Source organism: Scyliorhinus torazame, chromosome 11, assembly GCF_047496885.1.
Source record: "Scyliorhinus torazame isolate Kashiwa2021f chromosome 11, sScyTor2.1, whole genome shotgun sequence".
Taxonomy (NCBI): Eukaryota; Metazoa; Chordata; class Chondrichthyes; order Carcharhiniformes; family Scyliorhinidae; genus Scyliorhinus; species Scyliorhinus torazame.
Window position 1 is genome coordinate 216,627,150 of NC_092717.1, and position 27,701 is coordinate 216,654,850.

The following is a 27,701-nucleotide window of genomic DNA, read 5'->3' on the forward strand; positions in this document are numbered from 1 at the left end:
GGCAGCGGCTCCTAGAAGGGGACCTCGCAGAGACTAAAACACTAGCGCTTTCCATGACAGTCGCCCTGCGCAATGTCCAGTCCTACGCCCCCAACCGCGCTGCCCACTCTTCCTATGCTTCATGGGCCCCACAGGCAGTTGCCCCAGCGGGGGCGCTACCCACCAAATACGCCTGTGCTACGCGCCAGCCAGTGAAATCCAGGGGGCCTCAATGCTATTTTTGCAGCCAGCAAAGACACCTCCGCCAACACTGCCCCGCCCACGCTGCCCTTTGTAAGGCCTGCGGGAAGAAGGGCCACTATGCAGCGGTGTGCCAGGCCCGCTCAGCGGCCGCGGTCGCCCCCACCCCCCCCGTCACGGACAATGGGCGCCGCTATCCTCTTCTCCTCCCTGGCCATGTGCGAGCAATGGGCGCTGCCATATTCTCCCCTGCACAACACGTGCGTTTCATGGGCGCCGCCATCGTGCTCCACCCCCGCGTCCTATAGGTGCCGCCATTTTGTAATCCCCAGGACATCCGGGCGCCGCCATTTGTCCACCCCGCAGCACATGGATACCAACGGCGTTTCAGGACCCCAACTCAATGGCCGCCTCACTACCCGACAATCAACCACGACTCGTATCCATGGCAATCGACCAGTCCCGACCACATACGCTGACCAACGCATCCACCAGCGTGAAAGTCAACGGCCATGTGACCTCTTGTCTACTGGATTCCGGAGCACCGAGAGCTTTGTACACCCGAATACGGTAAGGCACTGCTCCTTTAAGGTACACCCTACCAATCAAAGTATCTCCCTGGCCTCTGGATCCCATCGCGTAGCGATCCGGGGATACTGCACGGTCACGCTCACAGTCCAAGGCGTAGAGTTCCACGGTTTTTGCCTCTACGTAGACAAAACACTTCCTTTCCAAGTAGAAAGCGAAGCATCGGACGTCGCCCTTGCCGCCACCCTCAACCAGGCAGACAGGCCCGTGGCATTCTTTTCCCACACCCTCCATGCCTCCGAAATACGGCACACATCCGTCAAAAAGGAGGCCCAGGCTATCGTTGAGGCCGTGCGACATTGGAGGCATTACCTGGCCGGCAGGAGATTCACTCTCCTCACTGACCAACGGTTGGTAGCCTTCATGTTCAACAACACGATCAAAAATGATAAAATCTTGCGGTGGAGAATCGAGCTCTCCACCTATAAGTTGCCCTACTCCGGGCAGCACGGTAGCATTGTGGATAGCACAATTGCTTCACAGCTCCAGGGTCCCAGGTTCGATTCCGGCTTGGGTCACTGTCTGTGTGGAGTCTGCACATCCTCCCCGTGTCTGCGTGGGTTTCCCCCGGGTGCTCCGGTTTCCTCCCACAGTCCAAAGATGTGCAGGTTAGGTGGATTGGCCATGATAAATTGCCCTTAGTGTCCAAAATTGCCCTTAGTGTTGGGTGGGGTTACTGGGTTATGGGGATAGGGTGGAGGTGTTGACCTTGGGGAGGGTGCTCTTTCCAAGGGCCGGTACAGACTCGATGGGCCGAATGGCCTCCTTCTGCACTGTAAATTCTATGATAATTTATGAAATTACGAGATTAAGTATCGCCCTGGCAAACTCAACGAGTCCCCAGATGCCCTATCCCGAGGTACATGTGCCAGCGCACAGGTAGACCGACTCCGGATCCTGCACGACAGGAGAGGGGGAGAGATGATGGACGGAACCATGTCCTATGAGAAGCGGGTAAGGATGAAGACCTCCCTGGTCATCCAGGCATGCCGGACCCTTGCCGCCGCCACCTGTCCTCCACTCTCCAACTGGTCACGTGGGTCCAACCCAGGCCCATCCTCCGGCCCTTCCTGGCCCGGCTACTCCTCGGAGGTGGCCGCATATGCCTCCTCCAGCACGTCACTCCACTGGTACCAAGTTGTGAAGGGCACAGTAGATCACCACAAAGCTGGCAACTCTCTGGGGAGTGTACTTCAGTGCATCACCAGAGTGGTCGAGGCACGGGAACCACACCTTCAAGCAGTCTGATGCACTGCTCAATGACAGCCTGGGTAGCTACATGGGCCTCATTATATCGGGTCTCCGCATTGGTCTCTGGCCTCCATACTGGCATCATTAGCCAGGTCCTAAGTGGGTACCCCTTATCCCCAAGAGCCATTCGGTCACCCTAAGGTGTCCCTCGAAGATGCCAGGGATCTCCGACTGCAGCAGGATGTAGCTGTCGCGCACACTCCTAGAGAAATATGCACACATGTGCATGATCTTCAGACGGTGGTCGCACATAAATTGGATGTTTAGGAGGTGGAACCCTTTCCTGTTGATGAAGGGCACTCCCAGACTGCCCGCTGTGTGCAGGGCGACATGCGTGCCATCTATTACCCCCGGACCTGGGGCATCTTGGCAATGGTGGAAAATCCTGCTGCACAGGCATCTTGATGGGCTTGGTCCAGGTCAAGGTTTATATAGTCAGCTGCCCAGGCAATCAGAGCATCTGTGACTTCAAGTCCCTACTCGAGCTGCCGCACAAGTCCCTACACGAGCCCTGGAATGATCTTGAGGCATAGTAGTGTAGGATTAGTGTCGGTGTTACACTGTATCCTTGTTGAGGTGTAGCCTCCTGCGGAACACGCTGTCTGTCATCTGTTCAAAGGACCAACGATGCCTGTACACCTTATGCCATCGCTGGCCTCCCCCTCTCCTCTGGGTCCTTCACCGGTTGATGAGCAGCCAGGTCCTCAGGGTGTGGGGCGGAAACCTGCACCTTGTCCGATGCCACCACCTTCTTCATTGTCTGGCCGCATGGACTGCCAACGCCACCACGAGGCCAGCTTCCATGGGGTCTACATCATCCACAATGTAATATCTGTAAGGAATTGGAGAGGGCGAGAGACCAACAATCAGCTTTGGCTTCTACCCTGGTACCTCGGATCCTCCCTCACATCCCCTGCCATCCCTCAGGGTGCCATCAAACATGCCCCACACGCACACACACTCGGCCGCAGAATCAGACCCCTGACCCTGTACCCCAGACACCCACTGGAAATGTTCCCTTAATGGGCGCTGATTCCCTCCCAGGTCTACACACCCACCTTCTGGTGGCGGGGATGTCCCAGTGCTGACACCCAGCTCTTGGGTGTGTGGTAAACCACTGTTGCACCTGTATTAGGTGATGTAAGGTAGGACCTGTACTACAGGTTCGCCGGTAGTCACTGCCTGCTGGCTCCGCCCAGTAGGCGGAGTATAAATATGTGTGTCCTCCGTGCAGCAGCCATTTCGCCAGCTGCTGTGGGAGGCCACACATCTTAGAGCAATAAAGCCTCAGTTGTATCCAACTCTAGTCTTTGTTCAATTGATCGTGCCTCAATTTATGGTTCTAAGATTTTCTAAAAGATGGACCTCCGAATCAAACCAGATCGCCTGCAGCTGGATCCGCAGTCTAGCGACGCCAGAAAGGACTTTAATCACTGGCGAGCCTGCTTCGAGGCGTACATCAACTCAGCGACCACCCCTGTTCCGGAGTATCAGAAGATACAGATCCTGTACTCAAGGTTGAGCTCCAACGTGTTTCCGCTGATCCAGGACGCCCCGAACTACGCCGACGCCATGGCGCTTCTCAAAGAAAACTACGCACAGAAGACGAACACGCTCTTCGCCAGGCATGTACTCGCCACTCGCTCTCAACTCCCTGGTGAGTCCATAGAAGACTTCTGGTCGGCCCTAATCCCACTCGTCCAGGACTGTGACTGTCAGGCCGTTACGGCCACCGAACATTCTAACCTTCTTATGCGGGACGCGTTCGTAACGGGGATTGGGTCGGACCTCATACGCCAAAGACTGTTAGAAGGGGCCACACACAAAGAAGCTGCCACTCGCCATGACGGTTGCCTCACGTAACATTCAGGCCTACCCCACCAGCCACGCGGCCCACCCTCGTGGACCCCACAGACGGCCGCCCCAGTGGGGCCTTACCCAGCCAGTACACCTGTGCCACACGCCAGCCCGCGCACCCCGGGGTCCCTGATGTTACTTCTGCGGCCAGCAGAAGCACCCTCGCCAACGCTGCCCAGCCCGCGCTGCCTTTTGCAAGGCTTGTGGCAAAAAGGGGCACTTCGCCGCGGTGTGCCAGGCCCGCACAGTCGCCGCTATCGCCCCCACCCCTCCAGCCTATACACAATGGGTGCCGCCATCTTCAACTCCCCGGACCACGCACAGCCGGTGGGCGCCGCCATCTTCTCCCCCTCAGTCCACGTGCGGCCCATGGGCGCCGCCATCTTGTCCAACCCCCGCAACGTGCAGCCCATGGGCGCCGCCATTTTGGCCCCCGCAGGATCTTCAAGCGCCGCCATCTTGTCTCCCCCACGGGACATGGACACCGACAGCATTCCAGGACCTGGACCCCCCAGGCTCCCCATCATCCAACGTCAGCGATGACCAACCACGACTCGCCTCAGTGACGATCGACCAGTCTTGTCTGCACAACCTGGCCACCGCATCGACCAGTGTGAAAATCAACGGCCACATGACCTCTTGTCCGGGAGCACCGAAAGCTTCATACACCCGGATACGGAAAGGCGCTGCTCCCTCGCGGTACACCCCACCAACCAAAGAGGTTCCCTGGCCTCCCGATCCCATTCCGTCATTATCCGGGGGTTCTTCACGGCCACACTCACGGTCCAGGGCGTAGAGTTCAGCAGTTTCCGCCTCTATGTCCTCCCTAACCTCTGTGCTGCCCTACTACTCGGCCTGGACTTCCAGTGTAACCTCCAGAGCCTAACCCTCAAATTCGGCGGGCCCCTACCACCCCTCACTGTGTGCAGCCTCGCGATCCTAAAGGTCGATCCGCCTTCCCTCTTCGCCAATCTAACCCCGGATTGCAAACCCGTCGCCACCAGGAGCAGACGGTATAGCACCCAGGACAGGACCTTCATCAGGTCCGAGGTCCAGCGGCTGCTTCGGGAGGGCATTATCGAGGCCAGCAACTGCCCCTGGAGAGCCCAAGTGGTAGTCGTTAAAACTGGGGAGAAACACAGAATGGTCGTGGACTACAGCCAGACCATCAATCGGTACACGCAGCTCGACGCGTACCCCCTCCCACACATATCTGATATGGTCAATCAGATTGCGCAGTACCGGGTCTTCTCAATGGTAGACATCAAATCCGCTTACCACCAGCTCCCCATTCGTAAATCAGACCATCCATACACCGCTTTCGAGGCAGACGGTCATCTCTATCACTTCCTCAGAGTTCCCTTCGGCGTCACTAACGGGGTCTCGGTCTTCCAAAGGGAGATGGACCGAATGGTCGACCGGTACGGTTTGCGAGCCACCTTCCCGTACCTAGACAACGTCACCATCTGCGGCCATGACCAGCAGGACCATGCTGCCAACCTTGCCAAATTTCTCCACACCGCCACTCTCCTCAACCTCACCTACAACAAGGAGAAGTGCGTGTTCAGCACGAACCGCTTAGCCATCCTCGGCTATGTGGTCCAGAACGGAGTTGTGGGGCCCGATCCCGACCGCATGCACCCCCTCATGTAGCTTCCCCTCCCCCACTGCCCAAGGCCCTCAAACGCTGCCTGGGGTTCTTCTCGTACTAAGCCCAGTGTGTCCCAAACTATGCGGACAAGGCCCGCCCACTCATTCAGTCCACCCATTTTCCCGATGGCCGAGGCACAGCAGGCCTTCGCCCGTATCAGAGCCGATATTGCCAAGGACCCTGAATGACAGCCTTTGTCACCCGGGAGTCACGCGGTTGTACCATTTCATAAGGCCCGCGACCTGCCCTACTTCGTCGAGGAAGTACGGACAATCACCAGGGACTGCCAGGTCTGTGCGGAGTGCAAGCCGCACTTCTACCGGCCGGACTGTGCACACCGCACTTCTACCGGCCGGACTGTGCACGCCTGGTGAAGGCCTCCCGCCCCTTGAACGCCTCAGCGTGGATTTCAAAGGGCCCCTCCCCTGCACCGACCGAAACACGTATATTCTCAGTGTGGTCAATGAGTACTCCAGATTCCCCTTTGCCATCCCATGCCCCGACATGACGTCTGTCACCGTCATCAAAGCCCTAAACACTATCTTCGCTCTGTTCGGTTTCCCCGCCTATATCCACAGTAACAGGGGATCCTCATACACGAACAATGAGCTGCGTCAGTTCCTGCTCAGCAGGGGTATCGCCTCCAGCAGGACGACCAGCTATAACCCCCGGGGAAACGGGCAGGTAGAGAGGGAGAACGGGACGGTATGGAGAGCCGTCCAACAGGCCCTCCGGTCCAGGAACCTCCCAGCCTCTCGCTGGCAGGAGGTCCTCCCTGATGCACTCCACTCTATTCGGTCACTGCTGTGTACCACCACTAACAACACACCCCATGAACGGCTTTTTGCCTTCCCCAGGAAGGCCACATCCGGGGTGTCACTCCCGATCTGGCTCACAGCTCCAGGACCAGTCCTGCTCCGTAGGCATGTCCGACTCCACAAGGCGGATCCGTTGGTGGAAAGGGTGCAATTGCTCCATGCCAACCCCCAGTATGCCTACATGGCGTACCCTGATGGCTGCCAAGATAGGGTTTCACTCAGGGATCTGGCACCAGCAGGTTCCACTCAGACACACTTCCCCGGCCCGGCGCCACCCTCCCCTCCCCCGCGCTCCCAGCATTAACCCCACCAGGACCATCTGTTCTTCCCCTGCACACGCCCGAGGATGAAGAGGGTTTTGGCACGCTCCCGGAGTCACCGAACATCAGGCCAGCATCGACATCGCCGCCACTGCTACGTCGCTCCCAAGCGAGGTTGTAGTCCAACTGAAGGCTTTAATAAGCTAGATGTTTCCCCCAGCAGCTCAGGTACAGAATGAAGGCTGTTGGGGCGGCACGGGCTCTTATACCCCACCCAGAAGGGTGGTGCTACCATACATCTTAACCAATAGAAAGCATACAGTTTCCACCAATGGTGCTCCAGCCTATCAGGTACTGTAATACCTCTAATAGGCTCCGCTCAGTAGGCGGAGTATAAATATGCCTGTCCTCCATTCAGCAGCCATTTCGCCAGCTGCTGTGGGAGGCTACACATCTTAGAGCAATAAAGCCACAGTTGTATCCAACACTAGTCGTTGTTCAATTGATCGTGCATCAGGGTGTTTGAATGTTGGCTGCTGCCTCTGTGGTATTGATGTCTCCGGAGATCAGGCCAACGCTGGCCCCACAGTCTGATTGGGACGCTAGGCAGTAACAACCGCCTGCATCATGGCACATGTATCCATGGGAATCCACGTGAGGGCTGCGAAGTGCTCACATTACTAACATTGACGATTCCCCCTTAGCAATAGCCTTCAGCTGTGCGACCAGTTGGCCACCATGGTCAGCGGGAGTTAAAGTAACTTTCACCATATTATTGTCACAAGTAGGCTTACATTAACACCGCAATGAAGTTACTGTGAAAAGCCCCAACCTGAGTCGCCACATTCCGGCGCCTGATCGGGTACACGGAGGGAGATTTCAGGATGTCCAATTCACCTAACAGCACACCTTTCAGGACTTGTGGGAGGAAACCGGAGCACCGGAGGAAACCCATGCAGGTACGGGAAGAACTTGCAGACTCCGCACAGACGGTGACCCAAGCCGGGAATCGAACCTGGGACCCTGGCGCTGCAAGGCAATGGTGTTAACCACTGTGCGACTATGCCGCCCGTAAGCTTGTGCCCCGTGAGAGGCTTTATAGCAGCAGAACTCATCTGCTCCAGAAGATGGCACATATGCTACCCTTTCAGCCTGGCCTAACTGCAGCCCAGTCATGCCTAGTGTCTAACCATAGAAACATAGAAAGCAGTAGGCCATTCGGCCCTGAGAACCTGCTCCACCATTCAATGTGATCATGGCTGATCCTCAACCTCAATGTCATAGTCCCGCTTTCACCCATACTCCTTAATGCCATTAAAATATGAAAATATTATCTATTTCTTCCTTGAACACATACAGTGACTTGGCCTCCACAGCCTTCTGTGGTAGAGCATTCCACAGGTTCATCAGCCTTTGAATGAAGAACTTTTTCATCATCTCAGTCCTACATGGTCAACCCAGTATTCTGAGACCGTGTCCCCTGATTCTAGATTCCCCAACCAGGGAAAATAAGTCCCTGCATCTAGTCTGTCCAGCCCTGTCAGAAGTTTATACTTTTCAATCAGATCTCCTCTCATCCTTCTTAATTCCAGGGACTACTGGCCCAGTCGAACCAATCTCACTCATAGGACACTCACCCCAACCCTGGTATCAGTGAACCTCCGTTGCATTCCCTCTATGGAAAGTACATCCTTTCGTAGGTAGGGAGACCAAAACTGCACACAATACTCCAGGTATTGTCTCACCAAGGCCCTCTATAACAGTTTACTCAATGCCAGTATTTGAGTTGTTGGCTGGGTGTGTGGGAGATCAAGTGATTTCTTCATCCTCAGCCTATTCTCCCTTCATCTTTCATCATTGAAGGATTCGTCTTCAGACATTACTGGCTGGTTGGGCAGCAGTTCCTTGGCTATTTGAAAGACTAACTGCACCCCTTTGGGGTGAGGGATGGGAGGAAAGTGAGGAGTGCCGGGATGCACCATCCGCAGCTTGTACATCATCGCAAATTGTGGGATGAGGGTGAGGAGGGATTTGAGAAGCTGCATTAGGTAGGAACGTACCATCATCCCCAAAGGCTTCAGTGACATTACTGGCCATGGTCTCGACGACTGCTGCTCCAATGATGCTGGTGCCTTGCCCTCTATGGCGCCGAACTCATGATGGCGTGCCTGCCCCTATTAGTTGATGCTACCGCCTATTATGAACCATCCTGTTCCAAAAAGAAAGGGAAGTACGCCAGTAGACGTTGTGAAAAATGCTTGAATGGTGTGTCTATCATACTTGAATGTGAAATATGTGAGATGCAGCTTGCAGCGGTGCCAAGTATGTAAGAGTGAAATGCAAAAAATGAATTCCAGCTATGAGTCATGCTTGATAGAGATTGTTGGTTGATGAGCAGAGGGCATTTGGTGAATTGAACATACAAAGATAAGAAGAACACAAGAAAGAGGATCAGGAGTAGGTCATTCAGCCCTTGAGCCTTCTTCACCTTTTAATAAGATCATGGTTGAGTGAAAGGGGGAGCAGGCTCAAAGGGCTGAATTGCCTACTTCTCCTAATTCCTATGTTCCTATGTTCAAGGTCAGTGAACGCACCTTCAAATATCATATCCTATGAAATGCACCTCTAGCTTCAGGCACTTTTTTGATCCACAAGGGAGTCAAGTGTTATGGGGGAAGGCAGGAAAATGGAGTTGCGGCTAGGGTCAGGTCAGCCAGACCTTGGCTGATCTCTTCCTGGCCTCAAACCCACCTCTCTACCTGTTCCCCATATCCCTTTAACCCGTTTTTTTTATCAGAAACGTATCTATGACCTTCTTGAAATAATTTAATGACTCAGATTACACTGCACTATGGGGCAGCGAGTTCCACAAATGCTAACATTTCATTTGCCGTTTTAACTAAATGCTGTACTTGCATACCGACTTTCTGAGATTCATGAACAAAGCCACCCAGATCTCTCTGCCCAGATGCATTTTGAATCTGCTTTCCATTTAGATAATAAGTTGCCTTTCTAGATTTTTGGCAAAAATGGATAACCTCATACTTATCTACATTAAACTCCATCTGCCAAATTTTGACCCAATCTCCTAGCTTATCTATAACCGTCTGTGAAATCTTTATCTCATCTTCACTGCCTGCTTTCCCACCTATTTAGTATCATCCACAAATTGTGCTATGTTACACTCTGCAGATCATTTATATAGATTGAAAACAGTTGAGGTCCGAAGACTGACCCCTGCAGCGCCCCGCGTGTTACAGCTCGCCAGCCAGAGAAGGACCCATTCATGCCGACCTCTGCTTTCTGTCAGTCAGCCAATCCTCAATCCAATCTAGTACCCTACCCCCAATCCCCTGCGATCTCACTTTCTGGATCAGTCTTTTATGCAGGACCTTGTCAAACGCTTTCTGAAAGTCTAGATATACCGCATCTACAGGTTTTCCATTATCCACCTTTCTGGTCATGTATTCAAAGAACTCAGGCAAGTTTGTCAAGCATGACTTACCCTTTATAAAGTCACGCTGACATTTGTGGATTGAGCTTTGCCTTTCCAAATGTTCAGTCACCTCCTCCTGAAGGATCCATTCCAGCAACTTCCCCATCACAGAGGTCAAGCTAACCGGTCTATAATTTCCTACTCTTTGCCTCTCTCCCTTTTTGAATAGGGGCCTCGCGTTAGTGTGTTTCCAATCCACCGGAACTCTTCCAGATCCAGGGAATCCTGAAATATCATTACCAGTGCATCCATTGTCTCTGCTGCCACCTCCCTTAATCTCCTAGGGTTCAGGCCATCAGGTCCCAGAGACTTATCTGCCTTTAACCCCAGTAGTTTATTCAATACCGTCTCCCTAGTGATGGTTAGTAGGTTCCTCTGCATTACATGCAGTTTTTGGAAAATTTTTATGATCCTCTACTGCAACAACAGAGGCAAAATATTGGTTCAGTGCCTTTATCATCTCTGTGTTCCCCACTATTACCTCGCCAGTATCATCCTCCAAAGGGCCAACATTTACTTTAGCTATTCTCTTCCTGTTTATACTTACAGAAGCTTTTAGCATCAGTGTTTATGTTTTCTGTTAGTTTCCTTTCATGGTTCATTTTAGCTCTTTTGATTTTATTTTTAGTAGTCTTTTGCTGAATCTTAAAGTTCTCCCAATCCTCCATCTTACCACTAGCTTTTGCAGTATGGTCTACCCTAGTTTTTGCCTTTATGTCTTCCTTGACTTCCTTGTTTATCCATGGAACGTGTTTCTCCATTTTACAATTCCTCTTCCTCTCAGGAATATACTTTGAGAGATATATAATATTTCCCTGAACATCCTCAACTGTCCTACCCTCAATTATTTGTGTTCAGACTATTTGGGCCAACTCTTTCCTTAGGCCTGTATAATTACCTCTGCCCAACGCTACAACTGTAGTATGGCACTCTGTCTTCTCTCGCTCAATTTGAATTTGCAATTCTAGCACGCAGTGATCACTTCTTCCAAGAGGATCCTTAACGACAAGACTATTTATCAACCCTTCTTCGTTACATAATACTAAACCTAAAATAGCCTGATCCCTGGTTGGTTCCTTAACATATTTCTCTAAGCTTCGAGGGAGATTTCATAGGGTACATGAGGGATTGTTTCTTAGAGTTGCAGCATTTAGATCCACAGTGCATGCCTCCCAGCATTAACCTCCACAATTATTTGCTCCACTGCCTTCTGAGTACGCTATGCAATGATTTCAGCAAGGCCACATGACCTGGATACAGAACATTCCTGCTTCCCACCTCCCCACCAAGGTCTCCAAAAATTTGGAGCCCACTCTCTCCAATGTTGTACCATGCTTTTTAAAACACTGTTTAAAAAAGGAGGTAGGCAGAAAGCGGGTAATTATAGGCCAGTTAGCTTAACTTTGGTCGTAGGGAAGATGCTGGAATCTATCATCAAGGAAGAAATAGCGAGGCACCTGGATGGAAATTGTCCTATTGGACAGACGCAGCATGGGCTCATAAAGGGCAGGTCGTGCCTAACTAATTTAGTGGAATTTTTTGAGGACATTACCAGTGCAGTAGATAACGGGGAGCCAATGGATGTGGTAGATCTGGATTTCCAGAAAGCTTTTAACAAGGTGCCACACAAAAGGTTGCTGCATAAGATAATGATGCATGGCGTTAAGGGTAAAGTAGTAGCATGGATAGAGGATTGGTTAATTAATAGAAAGCAAAAAGTGGGGATTAATGGGTGTTTCTCTGGTTGGCGGTCAGTGGCTGGTGGTGTTCCTCAGGGATCAAGGTTGGGTCCACAATTGTTCACAATTTACATAGATGATCTGGAATTGGGGACCAAGTGCAATGTATCCAAGTTTGCAGACGACACTAAGATGAGTGGTAAAGCAAAAAGTGCAGAGGATACTGGAAGTCTGCAGAGGGATTTGGATAGGCTAAGTGAATGGTCTAGGGTTTGGCAGATGGAATACAATGTTGACAAATATGAGGTTATCCATTTTGGTAGGAATAACAGCAAAAGGGGTTATTATTTAAATGATAAAATATTAAAACATGCTGCTGTGCAGAGGGACCTGGGGGTTCTCGTGCATGAGTCACAAAAAGTTGGTTTACAGGTTCAACAGGTGATTAAGAAGGCAAATGGAGTTTTGTACTTCATTGCTAGAGGGATGGAGTTTAAGACTAGGGAGGTTATGCTGCAATTGTATAAGGTGTTAGTGAGGCCACACCTGGAGCATTGTGTTCAGTTTTGGTCTCCTTATCTGAGAAAGGACGTACTGGCACTGGAGGGTGTGCAGAGGAGATCCACTAGGTTAATCCCAGAGCTGAAGGGGTTGGATTACGAGGAGAGGTTGAGTAGACTGGGACTGTATTCGTTGGAATTTAGAAGGATGCGGGGGTATCTTACAGAAACATATAAAATTATGAAGGGAATAGATAGGATAGATGCGGGCAGGTTGTTTCCACCCGCGAGTGAAAGCAGAACTAGGGAGCATAGCCTCAAAATAAGGGGAAGTAGATTTAGGACTGAGTTTAGGACGAACCTCTTCACCCAAAGGATTGTGAATCTATGGAATTCCTTGCCCAGTGAAGCAGTTGAGGCTCCTTCATTAAATGTTTTCAAGATAAATATATATAGTTTTTTTAAGAATAAAGGAATAAAGTGTTCGGGCGGGAAAGTGGAGCTGAATCCACAAAAGATCAGCCATGATCCCATTGATTGGCGGAGCAGGCTCGAATGGCCAGATGGCCCACTCCTGCTCCTAGTTCTTATGTTCTTATGTTCACTGTTTCCCAGTTCAGTCACTCCAACCCTTAGGAGATGCAAGCTTGTTTTAAACAGTGCAGGCTGGCCTTAAGTGATGCTAGCCGCTCACGATACTGTCCCCTTCTGATGCATCCTGCCATTTTATTTTAATTCATTTTTTACGGGATTTCTAAAGCCACAAGGAGTCCACACCGAGCAGTGCAAAAAAAACTTAGTTTATTTACAATGACTATTAAATACATCACACGGCAGGTGCCCAACTGGCCGGCTTTATGTCCCCTACAATTATAGATTGTTTAGAGGTCCCCCGTCCTCTTAATGGGGGAGCTTTTATTCTGCAAGACAGGTAAGTTAATTGTTCCCACCCAATAAAGTATTTGCGGGTTACAACATCAGGCTTCGCTGGCTAGGCCAACATTTGTTGCCCATCCCTAGTTGCCCTTGAGAAGGCGGTGGTGAGCTGCCTTCAAGAACCGCTGCAGTCCATGTGGTGTAGGTACACACAAAGCACTGTTAGGGAGGGAGTTCCAGGATTTTGACCCAGTGACAATGAAGGAACGGCCGATATATTTCCAAGTGAGGATGGTGAGTGACTTGGAGGGGAACCTCCAGGTGTTGGGGTTCTCAGTTATCTGCTGCTCTTGTCCTTCTAGATGGGAGTAGTCATGGGTTTGGAAGGTGCTGTTTAAGGAGCCTTAGTACAAAAGTCCAGTTAGCGCAGGTTGGGCGCTGAAATCATTGAAATGAGAAGGCAGCATAAAGTTGATGAGCTGCCTGCAATGCACTCTATGGGCACAGGTTAATCACGAATTGCAATCCCAGTTGCCGAATTCAGCATCCATAATCTCAGAAAAAGGACTGAGAGAGACAAAATAATTGATCACTACTGCGAGAGTGATGAGTCATTCCTCAACTGTGCTGCAGTAAATTCTTTTCCACTTGCACAATGTGATGTGGACATATTGTGCAACACAAAAGCCTAAAGGGGCAGTGGCAGCAGGAACCTGAACAAATCTCCTTGATAGAACTGGAACTCGGAATGCTCCAAACTCAACACTAACATTTATATAGCACCTCACATTTATATAGCAATATAGTACAAATACCCTTAGACATTTCACAGGAGTTTTATTAGGCAAACTATAACACTAAGTTACATAAAAAGATATTAGATTTACACACAGAGATGGAGTTAATTAAAGAGTCAGGTAGATTTCAGGAGGAAATTCCAAACTTAGGGCCGAAGAATTTGCGAGCCTCTGCAATGGAAATCGCGGGTGCCCGAGCAGCCAGAAGTGGAGGAGTGCTAAGATATCATAAAACATTAAGGGGCTGGTTTAGCACAGTGTGCTTAACAGCTGCCTTGTAATGCAGAACAAGGCAGCAGCACGGGTTCAATTCCCGTACTGGCCTCCCCGAACAGGCGCCGGAATGTGGCGACTAGGGGCTTTTCACAGTAACTTCATTGAAGCGTACTTGTGACAATAAGTGATTATTATTATTAAATAGAAGCAGGAGGAGGTCATCCAGTCCGTCGAACCTGCTCCGCCACGCATTATGATCATGGGTGATCATAAAGTTCAATACCCTGATCCCACCTTCCCCCATATCCCTTGATTCCCTTTAGCCCCAAGAGCTATATATAACTCCTTGAAATTACACAATGTTTTGGCCTCAAGTACTTCCTGTGCTAGCGAATTCCACAGATTCACCACTCTCTGGGTGAAGCAATTTCTCCTCACCTCAGTCCTAAAAGGTTTACCCCTTATCCTCAAACTATGACCCCCAGTTCTAGACTCCCCCACCACCGGGAACATTCTTTCTGAATCTACCCTGTCTAATCCTGGTAGAATTTTGAAGTTTCTATGAGATTCCCTCGCACGCTTCTAAACTCCAATGAATATAATCCTAACCGATTTAGTCTCTCCTCATACAACAGTCCCACCATTCCAGGAATTAGCCTGGTAAACCTTCGCTGAACTTCCTCCATAGCAAGAACATCCTTCCTCAGATAAGGACTTTTGTATCTCCTGCCCGATGGAAGAAGTTGGAAGAGTGAGTAAGCCGGGTGGGAGGGGTCTTTGATTATGCTGCCCGCTTTCCCCAGGCAGAGTGAGGTGTAAATAGAGTCAATGGATGCGAGGCAGGTTTGTGTGATGGACTGGCCTGTGTTCACGACTTTCTGAAGTTTCTTGCGGTCTTGGGCCGAGCAGTTGCCATACCAGGCTTTGATGCAGCCCGATAGGATGGTTTCAATGGTGCATTTGTAAAAGTTGGTAAGAGTTAATGTGGACATGCCGAATTTCCTTGGTTTCCTGAGGACAAACAGGCGCTGTTGTGTTTCCTTGGTGGTAGCGTCCATGTGGGTGGACCAGGACAGATTTTTGATGATGCCGTAGGAACCCCGAGGAATTTGAAGCTGCTAATCATCTCCACCTCGGCCTCGTTGATGCTGACAGGGGTGTGTACAGTACGTTGCTTCCTGAAGTCAATAACCAGCTCTTTCGTTCTTTGATTGCCTGTCCGCTGTCCTTCCTTGCAGTAATGTTTCCCAGTTCGTCATTGCCAGCTCATGCCTCATACCAACATAGTTACCTTTATTGAGGTTCAGGACCTTAGTCTCAGAATCAATACCTCATGATTCACCTTGATAAAGAATTCAACCATATTAGGGTCCACAGCAGACGCCATTTCCCTGGCCCTACACTCATCCCTAGAGCATCTCAACAATAAGGACTCCTACATCAGACTCCTATTTTTTGACTACAGCTCCGCCTTCAACACCATAATCCCAGACAAGCTCATATCAAATCTCCAAAACCTAGGACTTGGCTCCCCACTCTGCAACTGGATCCTCGATTTTCTGACCAACAGACCACAATCAGTAAGAATGAACAACAACACCTCCTCCACAATAGTCCTCAACATCGGGGCCCCACAAGGCTGCGTACTTAGCCCCCTACTCTACTCCCTGTACACATACGACTGCGTGGCAAACCTTGGTTCCAACTCCATCTGCAAGTTTGCTGACGATACGACCATAGTGGGCCGGATCTCGAATAACGATGAGTCCGAATACAGGAGGGAGATAGAGAACCTAGTGGAGTGGTGTAGCGACAACAATCTCTCCCTCAATGCCAGCAAAACTAAAGAGCTGGTCATTGACTTCAGGAAGCAAAGTACTGTACACACCCCTGTCAGTATCAACGGGGCCGAGGTGGAGATGGTTAGCAGGTTCAAATTCCTAGGGGTGCACATCTCCAAAAATCTGTCATGGTCCACCCACGTCGATGCTACCACCAAGAAAGCACAACATTGCCTATACTTCCTCAGGAAACTAAGGAAATTCGGCATGTCCACATTAACCCTTACCATCTTTTACAGATGCACCATAGAAAGCATCCTATCGGGCTGCATCACAGCCTGGTATGGCAACTGCTCGGCCCAGGACCGCAAGAAACTTCAGAGAGTCGTGAACACAGTCCAGTCCATCACAAGAACCTGCCTCCCATCCACTGACTCTATCTGCACCTCCCGCTGCCTGGGGAAAGCGGGCAGCATAATCAAAGACCCCTCCCACCCGGCTTACTCACTCTTCCAATTTCTTCCATCTGGCAGGAGATACAGAAATCTGAGAACACGCACGAACAGACTCAAAAACAGCTTCTTCCCCACTGTCACCAGACTCCTAAATTACCCTCTTATGGACTGACCTCATTAACACTACACCCCTATATGCTTCACCCGATGCCGGTGCTTATGTAGTTACATTGTGTACCTTGTGTTGCCCTATTAGGTATTTTCCTTTATTCCCTTTTCTTCCCATGTATTCAATGAACTGTTGACCTGCTCGCAGAAAAATACTTTTCACCTCAGTACACGTGACAATAAACAAATCCAATCCATCCAATGGTCGCTCATCCCCAAGGGTTCTCTCACAACTAGATTGCAAACTAATCCTTTCTCATTGTACAACACCCAGTCCAAGGTGACCTGTTCCCTTGTTAGTTCCTCAACGCACTGGTCCAGAAAACCATCCCGTATACACTCCAGACATTCCTCCTCTATTGTACTGTGACTAATTTGAGTTACCCAATCGAAATGCAGATTAAAGTCACCCATAATCACAGATGTTTCTTTATCACATGGATCTCTGATTTCCTGTCTAATGCTATTCGCAACATTACCACAGCAGTTTGGTGGTCTTTTGCTCTGCCGGTGGTCACCCATTCCCTTCCTGCCTGTGGAGTCTGAGCCTGCGGAATGACCACCTCTCTATACGTGATGTCCACGACACTCTCCACCTTGTGGAGGCTTAACAGTGTCCCCAGCCACCGCTCCAGCACCAAAACCCGGGCTTCCAGGAGCTGCAGCTGGAGTCACTTCCTGCATATATGCTTATGCTCGTCCCAGACACTGGAAATATTCCCGGCTTTCCACATGGAGCAATAGGAGCAAACCAAGACTTTGAGTTCTCTTGCCATGACTTACTCATTTGAATTAAAGCTTTCAAAGATGCTTGATATTAGATCAAATCCAATTTTCTATGGCCTCTTTGCTTATCCTCATTACTACCAATTAGAACTCTTACAGATTATAAACTACAAAACCTATTTTCAAACTATAATTAATGAAAGTTGTAAAGACTTACTGACCATGTCCGCTACTTACCAATCAGCCTTCTCCCTTGTAGCCTCAGCTGTAGAAGGGAAAGAAGATTTAAAAGTTACAAAGTAAGGAGAAAAAGCAAAGAGCACTTCTTCCCGCTTTGCAGCGAATCCCCACTCTGCTTCAAATTCCCAAGTTTAAAGCCTCACTCCGGATGTGGCCTCTCTCCTACTGCTCATGCGCAAAGTTCACTGTGAGTGCACTTTGAAGCCCTTTACCTAAATAGAGGTGAGACTGCCTGAGATGACTCACTCAACAGTGAAGCGTCAAATTATGTAATCAACACCTCTTGACAGTTATTCTCAAAGGAACATGGGACTGGAGGAGCATGCAGGGCTAGGAAGTGGTTGGGACCTCAGAAGAATTTGAAGACAAGGATGAGGATTTGAAAATCCAGGCTTAACCGGGAACCAATTTTGGTCAACGTGGACAAGAGTCGTCAGAGCAGTAAGCATGGGTATGCTTGGTCAACTATAACTGGTGTAATAACCTTCACGAGACCAATGGAGATGACCTAAGTGATCTCCCCGTGAAGCTCGTGGAATTCGAGCTCCCCTGTTGATGGGCGGAGGCTTATCAGCTGGGGCTCATGGAACCAACCCTTAAAAGCCGGCCCGCAGTGGGACTGGCATGATCGGTAGTTCCAGTTGGGACCTCTGTGCTGTACGCCGTGTTGCAGCCTTTTCGATTGGTTGGAACTAAACCGCCATTTGAATCACCTTCTTGGGTCTCCTGAACTTTTACACCTGGAAGATCTGGTCACAATGATTCGGTGTTCTTGAATATCACGCATGAAAAAGAATAAGGAGACACCTTACAAAACAATTTACAATTTTTCCCCTTAATGTACGGCAAGGAGGAGAAACATTTCAGTCGAGATATGGAAAAATAACCTAAAACTTGAGGAGAATATCTCATATTTGAGACAATAATAGAGACCAGAATGGGTTAATTGACTACCCAAAATGCAATGTGGGAAGGAAATGTTAGGAAGACGCCTGAGAGATTCTCACCGCAATACCTAGAGGATGTCCTTAGCAGCATTACAGATGAAATACACCAGGGAACCTGTTCATTGAGTTATAAAAGGGTGCAGCATGAGGTATCCTGGACGGGATTCTCCGATTGCCGACGCCGAAATCGCATTCGGCCATTGGCAGGAGAATCTCTTTTGACGCCGAAATCGGGGGGGGGGGGGCACCGCCATTTTTCAGATGATCCGCCCCCTCCAAAATGGCATCATCGCTGAGTACGCCACATGTCGTTGGGATAGCCTCAGGACGTCACCTGAAGGCCCTCCCCTGATGCTCCGCCCCCGATGGGCCGACGGCGTGGATCACTTGTGGTCTGAGGTTTCACCAAAATCGCGTGGTGGCTGTGGACTATGTCCAACGTCACCACAGCCGGGTGGGGGGGGGGAGCCATTCTGCTGTCGATTCAGGAATGATATCATTGGTTGGTTTGATTGATTGGGCGGAAAAGTGGCAAATTGAATTCAGTCTGGAGAAGTGTAAGGTTATGCATTTTGAGAGGACAAACAAAACAAGGAATGCTCAATAAATGAGAAGATATTGAGAGAGGTAGAGGAATTGAGAGACCATGGAGTGCTTTTCTATAATAATTATCCTTATCAGCGTCACAAGTAGGCTTACATTAACACTGCAATGAAGTTACCGTGAAAAGCCTCTAGTCGCCACACTCCAGCGCCTGTTCGGGTACATGGAGGGAGGATTCAGAATGTCCAATTCACCTAACAAACACGTCTTTCGGGAGGAAACCGGAGCGCCCGGAGGAAACTCACGCAGACACGGGGAGAACATGCAGACTCTGCACAGACAGTGACCCAAGTCAGGAATTGAACCCGGGTCCCTGGCGCTATGAAGTGCTAACATGTTGCTAACACTGTGCTAACATGCCGCCCACATCCCTAAATGTGGCAGGCCAGGTAGGTAAGGTGGTAAAGAAGGCATATGGAATGCTTTATTTTATTGCACGAGGTACAGAATACAAAAGTAAGGATGTAATACTGGACTTGTATACAACACTAATTAGGCCACAGCTGGCACTTTGAATGCAGTTCTGGTCACCACATTAGAGGAAGGACATAATTGCTCTGGAGAGAGCACGGGAGAGACTTACAAGAATGTTGTCAGGGCTGGAAAATTGCAGCTATGAGGAAAGATTAGATCGTGTCTAGCATTCATCCTTGGTCAATTCCTTTCGGGAGTTGGATGGAACCCATGTTCCAATTGGTTGGCCAGTTCTCAATTAGTCGTAATATTGTGGGTCCAAAGGGTTAGTTCTGACAGTTCTTGCTCTTCTTCTTCACTTTTCTTCTGACTTTGAGAAGTGTTAGGGCAATGTTTTTATTTCTCCTAGTATTGCTACCCTTGTGGGTGAGTTGTGGTGGTGTTGGAAGGTGGGCCTTGGCAGTACGGACAAACAGATACGGATTTGTGTTGACTTTGGAGTGGCCAAATCCTCTCTCCTTCTGGAGGTTCTCGGTTGCTTGGGGGGTGGGGGGGGGGTTCCCATGGTTCTGGGATGGATGAAAGGGGGCAGGCCTTAGCACTAGGGTCTCTGGGGTATTGTTTACTTCCTCTGTCATTTTGTTTTGAAGCTATGGGTGTTATGTTGGTCTAAAATGTTGCCTGTATCCTGTTTGGGTGCAGACGGGTCATTTATACATGGAGGGAACTTGTTGGAGACTTTCATGGAATGCCTACAGTGTAGAAGGAGGCCATTCGGCCCATCGGGTCTGCAATGATCCGCTCTGCCTTATACCCGTAACCTAACCTACACATCCCCCAGACACTGAGGGGTCATTTTTCATGGCCAATCCACCTAACCTGCGCATCTTTGGACTGTGGGAGGAAACCGGAGCACCTGGAGGAAACCCACGCAGACACGGGGAGAACATACAAACTCCCCAGACAGTCACCCAAGGTGAGAATTGAACCCGGGTCCCTGGCGCTGTGAGGCAGCAGTGCTAACCAATGATTCTGCCCCTGATTCATCCAGTCTGATTGTTCCTAACTTTGTAATGACTGTATGTGTTGTACCTGCTGTACATTGACACCTGTAGCTGTCTTTCTGCTTTTGTTTGCTTCATGCAAATTTTTGTTAAAAAATTGAAAATTCAAATAAACAAACATTTTTTAAAAAATCAAAACATTGCTGAACCAGGCACTCATGTAGAGCTTTGGGTGAGCTCACAGGGGTGAAGAGAGGAAGATGGAAGGCTAGCCAGGATACAATTGGAATAGTCAAGTCTGGAGGTAACAAAAGCACAATGAGGGTTTCAGCAACAGATGGGCTGAAGCAGTGGTGGAGACAGGCAATATTACAGAAATAGAAGTGAATATAGCTCAAGGTCAAATTGGAGACGAGGTTGTGAACAGTCTCATTCAGCATGAGACATGAATCAGAGAGGGAGAGGGGGAGAGACAGTATGCAGCTTATGACAAGAATAATAATAATCTTTATTGTCACAAGTAGGCTTACATTAACACTGCAATGAAGTTACTGTGAAAATCCCCTCGTCGCCACATTCCGTCGCCTGTTCGGGTACACAGAGGGAGAATTCAGAATGTCCAAGGTACCTCACAGCACGTCTTTCGGGACTTGTGGGAGGAAACCGGAGCACCCGGAGGAAACCCTGTAAGGTTTTCGGGCAATTCGGCCCTTTTTGGACTGCCCAAGAATAAAACCCAGAGACTGTAAACTGACTTTTCAGCCAAGAGAACGTAACCAGATTTCCCAGCAGGCTTGGTCCGCTGAGCTGAGTAGGGGCATAGGTATTTACAAACCCCCCCCCTAGGAGCTACAAGGAAGAAGGAGCCAGACAACGAGATAAGATCAAAACACAGACAAAGGGGCACGGGAATACACAGGGGGCCTGCCTGCAAGCAGGACAATGGGATGGTCATAGCCCCATGCAGATGTAAATGACCTGGCCTCCACCAGAGCAGAATCCAATTAACACCCCATCAACATAGCAAGGTGAGAATAGCAGCCATCTCCGGAGCAGCTGGAAGACTTTTGAAAATCTTCACAAGAGAGCTTAACCTTGTTATCCTAAAAAGCAGACTGTCTGGGCTCAGTATATTGCGCTGGAAAAGCCCTTGAAGATAAACGGTAGAAAAAAACCAAGTTGGAGGCGGACCTGGGGGAGGTACTCCAATCTTGACAGAAGCCACCGGCAGGAACTCACTGGGTGGAGGGGGCGGAGTCGGCGCCAAATTCAAATCGCGGCAGGTCTGCCTGGCTGGAAGGAGCGGACCTGCGAGGAAAACCCGGAAGCGAACAGCTCTGACCGGCTCAAAGGGGGCGGGACCAGCGGGAACTTTAAACTTGGACTGATACAACGCAAAGGAGGAGGAAAACCCGGAAGTCGACAGCTCTGACCGGCTCAAAGGGGGCGGGACCAGCGGGAACTTTAAACCTTACCAATTCAATGCAAAAGGGGCTGGCCGAACACAGGAAAAGGCCAGGTAAAACGGATATAAAAGGGGCTGTGTTTCGATTGAGGGTCTCTTGGCTTGACCTCTCCACCTTCGACTTGACCTCTCGCAGCCTGTGACCGTAAGTACCCTGCAGCAGCTTGCAAAACTCCCTTGACTTTGATAGTGGTTGAGGCTCTGGGGAAGGGGACTTGATTTGTGTTCTGTGTCATTGCTAAAACTGTGTAACAATAAGATTTTTCGTTGTGTCCGTTATAGTACTTTCTGAATAGACTTAGTTTGTGTTAGAGTTTAAGATTTTATTATAATTTCTTCTGTTTGATGATTTTGACCTGGGTTTTGCAATAAACCTTGATTTGCTGATAATTGGAGTTGTTTAAATTCTTCAATCTCTCACCAGCGATCTCTGACCAAGTCATTGTTAAGATATTCCTCACCTTAATTCCGGGTTCAAGAATCTAGGGTCATCTTGAGCGATTCACTCAGGACAGGCTGCTGGTTAGGTAATAAACAGCAGTGTCCTATTCTCTCTCTTGGGAAAGCTACTCCAGCGAAGTAGGAACCGGGTGGGTGTTGCACCACCGGCAAGAGAGAGAATCACCTGGGCATTGGTAGGGGTCTGGATATCTGTGTGATATAAGCCTCAGGCTTCCGGTTAGGGATAAACGGCAGGCTTGATTCAGTGCTCTCTTCCGTGGAGGTGTCCCAGTGTGGCATCCCCTGGCCTCTGAAGTTTCAGTGCCAGCTGGAGAGAGACACGCACAGATACTCAAACCCCAGATATCGGCCCAGTAGTGGAGTAGCAGAGATGGCACCCTCTACAACCCACGCAGACACCTGAATGGGAACAGGGTCCCGTAGCACACACGATTAGCCGGGTGTGTTTCAGGAGCGCCAAGAAATATCATGCTAACAAGCGGCCATGTGGGTAGATTGTTGGCCTCAGCGGGGAACGGGCGGCTGAGGTCCCACTTAGTCTCGTTTTCTGCACTGAGGAGTTCTGGCGAGTGGAGCTGGCAGCGGTCTGCTGGTGTCGAAAAATACTAAAAGAACAGTTTTAGAGGATGAGCTGAAGCTAATTCAGAGCACATTTCACTCACTGTGCTTTGCAGGATTCGGTGAATGGGTGAAGCTGAGTTCTGTACTACATTATTGGGTGACGCCAAGCACTGCCTTGGCACAGGAGCAATCCCTGTCCTCACCGGCAAAGTCTACTGCAACCTCCTCAAACTCATTGAGGATGAGGATCCCCTGTTCCGGACTCGCTCATGTTTGTTGTGCGTGAGTTTGGCCTGTAATGGAGACAAAAGAAAGACATGTGATTAGAGGGAATGGAGCAGAATGTTGGGTTAAATGCATGTCCCATCGGAGTATGCGCTATAAGACAGATGGGATGGTGGTGTTGTGAAAGTCTTGTTGCGAGAATAGGTATTGATATAATAATAATAATAATCTTTATTAGTGTCACAAGTAGGCTTACATTACCACTACAATGAAGTTATTGTGCAAATCCCCTCGTCGACACACTCCGGCGCCTATTGGTAACAAATACTGAGGAAGAATTCAGAATGTCCAATTCACCTAACAAGCGTGACTGAATGTGTGAAATCCGTGAAGAGAGTCTTTTGAGTACATGATGCCAATCTGAGAGTTTGATATCAATCATCCGCTTTATGCACTGTCGGGTGCTTGGTGGGCGGGTGTCAGCCATGCTGACCAGGACAACAGCCTCCCAGGCCAGTGATATGCGGTTGGCTTGCTTCTTTGAGCCATTCCTGAGGTAGAGCACATGCCCCTGGGCCCGGAATCCCTGAATAACGGCCTTGAAGACCTTGGCGGTGAAAGGAACATAGAACATACAGTGCAGAAGGAGGCCATTCGGCCCATCGTGTCTTCACCGACCTACTTAAGCCCGCACTTCCTCCCTATCCCCGTCACCCAATAAACCCTCCTAACCTATTTGGACACTTACGGTAATTTATCATGGCCAATCCACCTAACCTGCACGTCTTTGGACTGTGGGAGGAAACCGGAGCACCCGGAGGAAACCCACGCAGACACGGGGAGAATGTGCAGACTCCGCACTGACAGTGACCCAGCGGGGAATCGAACCTGGGACCCTGGCGCTGTGAAGCCACAGTGCTAGCCACTTGTGCTACCGTGCTGCCTCTTTCCTGAAACTGGTCACCTTTTGCTTCTGGCTTCCTGACATGTTGAAGGGTCTCCAGAAGGCAGGTGGGTTGGAGAGAGTGTGCTTGACTGGTGTTTAAATATGGCGCTGGGACCTTCAAATCTGCCAGCTGACAGAGGGTGGATAAATCATCTACCAGCCCGCCAGGAGTTTTGGAAGGAAACTCGCCTGGGCATAATTGCTGAACTTCCAAGCACAGAATCCAATGTGGGATCCTGCCATTCTGGCCAGCAGGAAGGTGTGATGATATGCATAAGCAGTTATGTAAATATTAACAGATATGACATCCAACCAGCAGGTGGCAGTAAAGAGCAACCACATGACACTGTTACCTCGGGGAGTCTGGAGGTAGTCGTCACGGTGGATAGTCGCATTTGAAGTAGCTCTTAGATAATTTATAATTGTGATTTAATAGTTAGTAGTTGTCACATTGTTATCTGACCCACATAATTGTTAATCGATAAACATTGAACTGGTGATGAACTAGATGTTCTCTAGACCACTAATTCCGCCAGGCCAAGCAGCAGGACGTAACAGAAGGGGGCCAATGGATCCGCCTGCCAACACACTTAGTCTCATAAATGGAGAAGTCGAAGCAATGTCTCCAGGTTTGCAATTCAACAAAGGAAAGCTGATGATGCCTGTTGCCCATGAATTAAGTGTGATTGGCCACCATCTATCTCCTATTATATACCAAGGCCTTTTAAGGTTTAAACCATTCTGGTTCGAAAATGGCCATTGACCATGTGACCGCCACTTATACTGAGATATCTTATCATTCCAAGACCTAGAAGAGGCCAGGGCAGACGGCAGTGGAAGTCTGACAAGACAACCGCTGCAGAGAAAGGCTGGGCCACCTTTGTCTTTTCAGAACCTTCAGTCGCCAAACAGCCAAAGTATCTAATCTGTTCCAGTTTCAAGGTTCACTGGAGAAACAACCACCTCTATGTTCGACCACAAGAAAACTTATGACCTGCTATGAACTTCACTTTGCAAGATCCTCACTTCAACTTTAAATCATTGACCCCTTTCAACGAACCACAGGCCTGAGAGACTGGAAATCATAAATGAGAGGCTGAATTAACTGTAATCTGTAAAAGTGCACTAACTTTAGCTGGACCCAATCTTTGTGTTTGCATGTTTGTGTGTGTGTGTGAGAGACCAACTGTTTGACACTGCATTATTCCAGGTAATCAGTTAAAAGTAAATAAACTTTATTTTTTAAACTCACAAAATCTTGCTGCAGAATTATTTAATTGGAATACACACTCATTCAAAGATGCGCCACATTCCATACAAACATTCTGATTACAGGCAGCAAGAGAGCAAATGCATGCAATCCGCGATAGTAGGACATTTTTGCTGTTGCTAACTTTTGCCTTAGTTTAATTGCTCTGTTTTATCACCTTTGCTCTTGAGTCGCCAGGTATCTTTATGATACCGCCACGTGGTTCAAGTCCGAGAACTGATCAATAATCCAATACACCGCTTAGTAAGACTTAAATCAAAGCACATTTATTATACACATTTATTATACACTACTCATGTACAAATTCTACGTCTAAGCTACTTCTACAGCTAACAGGCCAATACTTAACTTGGAACTGGCCCACCAGGTCAAGGAAACAAATGGCCTTTCGTTCGGGTCCTGAGTCTGCGGGATTCGAAGTTGGTACAGATTGGTAGCTAGGAGCGCCTATCTCGTAGCGAGCGTTGAAGTAAGATTTACTGGATATCGGCGGCGGCTGAACCGGTCACTGTCAAAGGTTGGTTTGCGTTGCTGAGTGACCCGGTCAAGAAGAACAATTTGAACTTGGGGCTTAATTCTTATAGTCCCCAGGGGCTTCCCGCCTTTCGGGGCGGACCCTGTACCTGGTCCCAAGTGATTGGACTTTGTCCCAATCACTTGGTACGATTTTCTCCAATGCTGGAGCGGTTCCCTGATCGATGGGCGGTCCTGAGGTGGTCGTTCACCTCCCATTGTGTAGGCTTCTGCTGGCGCCAAAGAGTCTGGTTTTGCTTTGTGTGTCTAAATGGTGCTCATTGTTCCCGGGGATTGCTAATTAATATGCGGATGGCTGGTGTTTTGTTATGCTGATGGTTGCTGGTATCGATCTTGTCTGGCCTTTCCAGAGGTAAATACACACTCAACCTGCAGCTGCTCGTTTGTGTCCTGTTGGCTGACGTTCCCATCAGCCTTTGCCGTTCGCCATTTTGAATCGGGAGTTAGCCATTTTAACTGGCTACACTGCTCATCCTCGGAACTGAATGCCAGTCAAGTAGCCTAGCAACACAAAGGCTCAAGAGAAGTGGCGGTGAGGTAGAGCTGTGCATTATCAGTGTGCATGCGCAACCTATTTTTGGATAATGCCACCTAGAAAGAACATGTAGATGGAAACTGAGGAGACTAAAGATAACTCCTTGGGGATTCCAAAGGCAGCAGTGCCAGAGAAAGAAGAGAAGCCATTACCTACCTGCATCCTAGTGATTGTGATCATAGAATCATTGAATACAGACAGTGCAGAAGAAGGCCATTCGGCCCATCAGGTCTGCACCAACCCTCTGAAAGAGCACTCCACCCAAGCCCACTTCTCTGCCCTATCCCAATAACCCCTTAGCCAACTTCCAAATCCCTGGAAACTAAGGAGCAATTTTATCATGACCCATCCAACCAGTCTGCACATCTTTGGACTGTGGGAGGAAACCAGAGCATCTGGAGTAAACCCACCTAAACAGGGTGATAAAGTGCAAACTCCACACAGACAGTCTGGAATTGAACCCAGGTCCCTGGTGGGCTCACATTGTTTCTAATTTACATGAACTACATCAGAAATACAACACATTTCAAATTTGCAGATGATACCACGCTATAAGGGACACTATGAATAGAACTGGCAGCTCAGAGATTGCAAAATGATTTGGACAAGATATGTAAGTGGGCAGAACAGTAGCAAATAAAGTCTAATGCAGGCAAATGGAAATAGCTGTACAAAATGTTACACTTGGCTGCAGGCGTGAAATAACCTCTCAAAGAAAACTAGACATCTCCAGGCTCACTGAAGAAGTTCCCAAGAACCCCAAATTAGCTTCTAATTGCCTTCACGGGTCACACAATTTTACAGGAAATCAGTCTAATATCTAATTCTGTGATTTTCAAACTTTTTCCCCCCAGGACCCACTTTTACCAATCGGCCAACCTTCGGGACCCTCACGGCCGACCTTTGCGGCAAACACCACGTTTGCTTTCCTTTAATGCTAAAAGGGAGTCTGCTCGGTCCTCACAATCGCACTTGAATCAGGTGCAAAGGAGGAGGGGGCAATGCGCATAATCGGGTGCAGGCTTCAGACAGTTTCTCTCCGTCATCTTCATTACGAAAATGAAAAATCCAAACTTGCACATGTCGGTCCTCATGAAGGACAAACCATACCTCAAGAAATCATCTTTATACTGTTTGTTCCAGATTTAAGTTTCTTCTCTGTAGGCTGTTAGCCAAAATCCCTGGAACTGTGTGCA

General features: G+C 49.2%; 1 long non-coding RNA gene across 1 annotated transcript in view; it reads right to left on the bottom strand.

Annotated features, from left to right (window-relative positions):
- Positions 1–22,824: 22,824 nt before the first annotated feature.
- Positions 22,825–27,701, bottom strand: part of LOC140385789 (uncharacterized) — a 124,435-nt gene continuing 119,558 nt past the window's right edge. Inside the window, exon 3 of the long non-coding RNA XR_011933476.1 lies at positions 22,825–23,288. This is a non-coding gene — a long non-coding RNA (uncharacterized lncRNA). The remainder of the gene's footprint in view (positions 23,289–27,701) is intronic.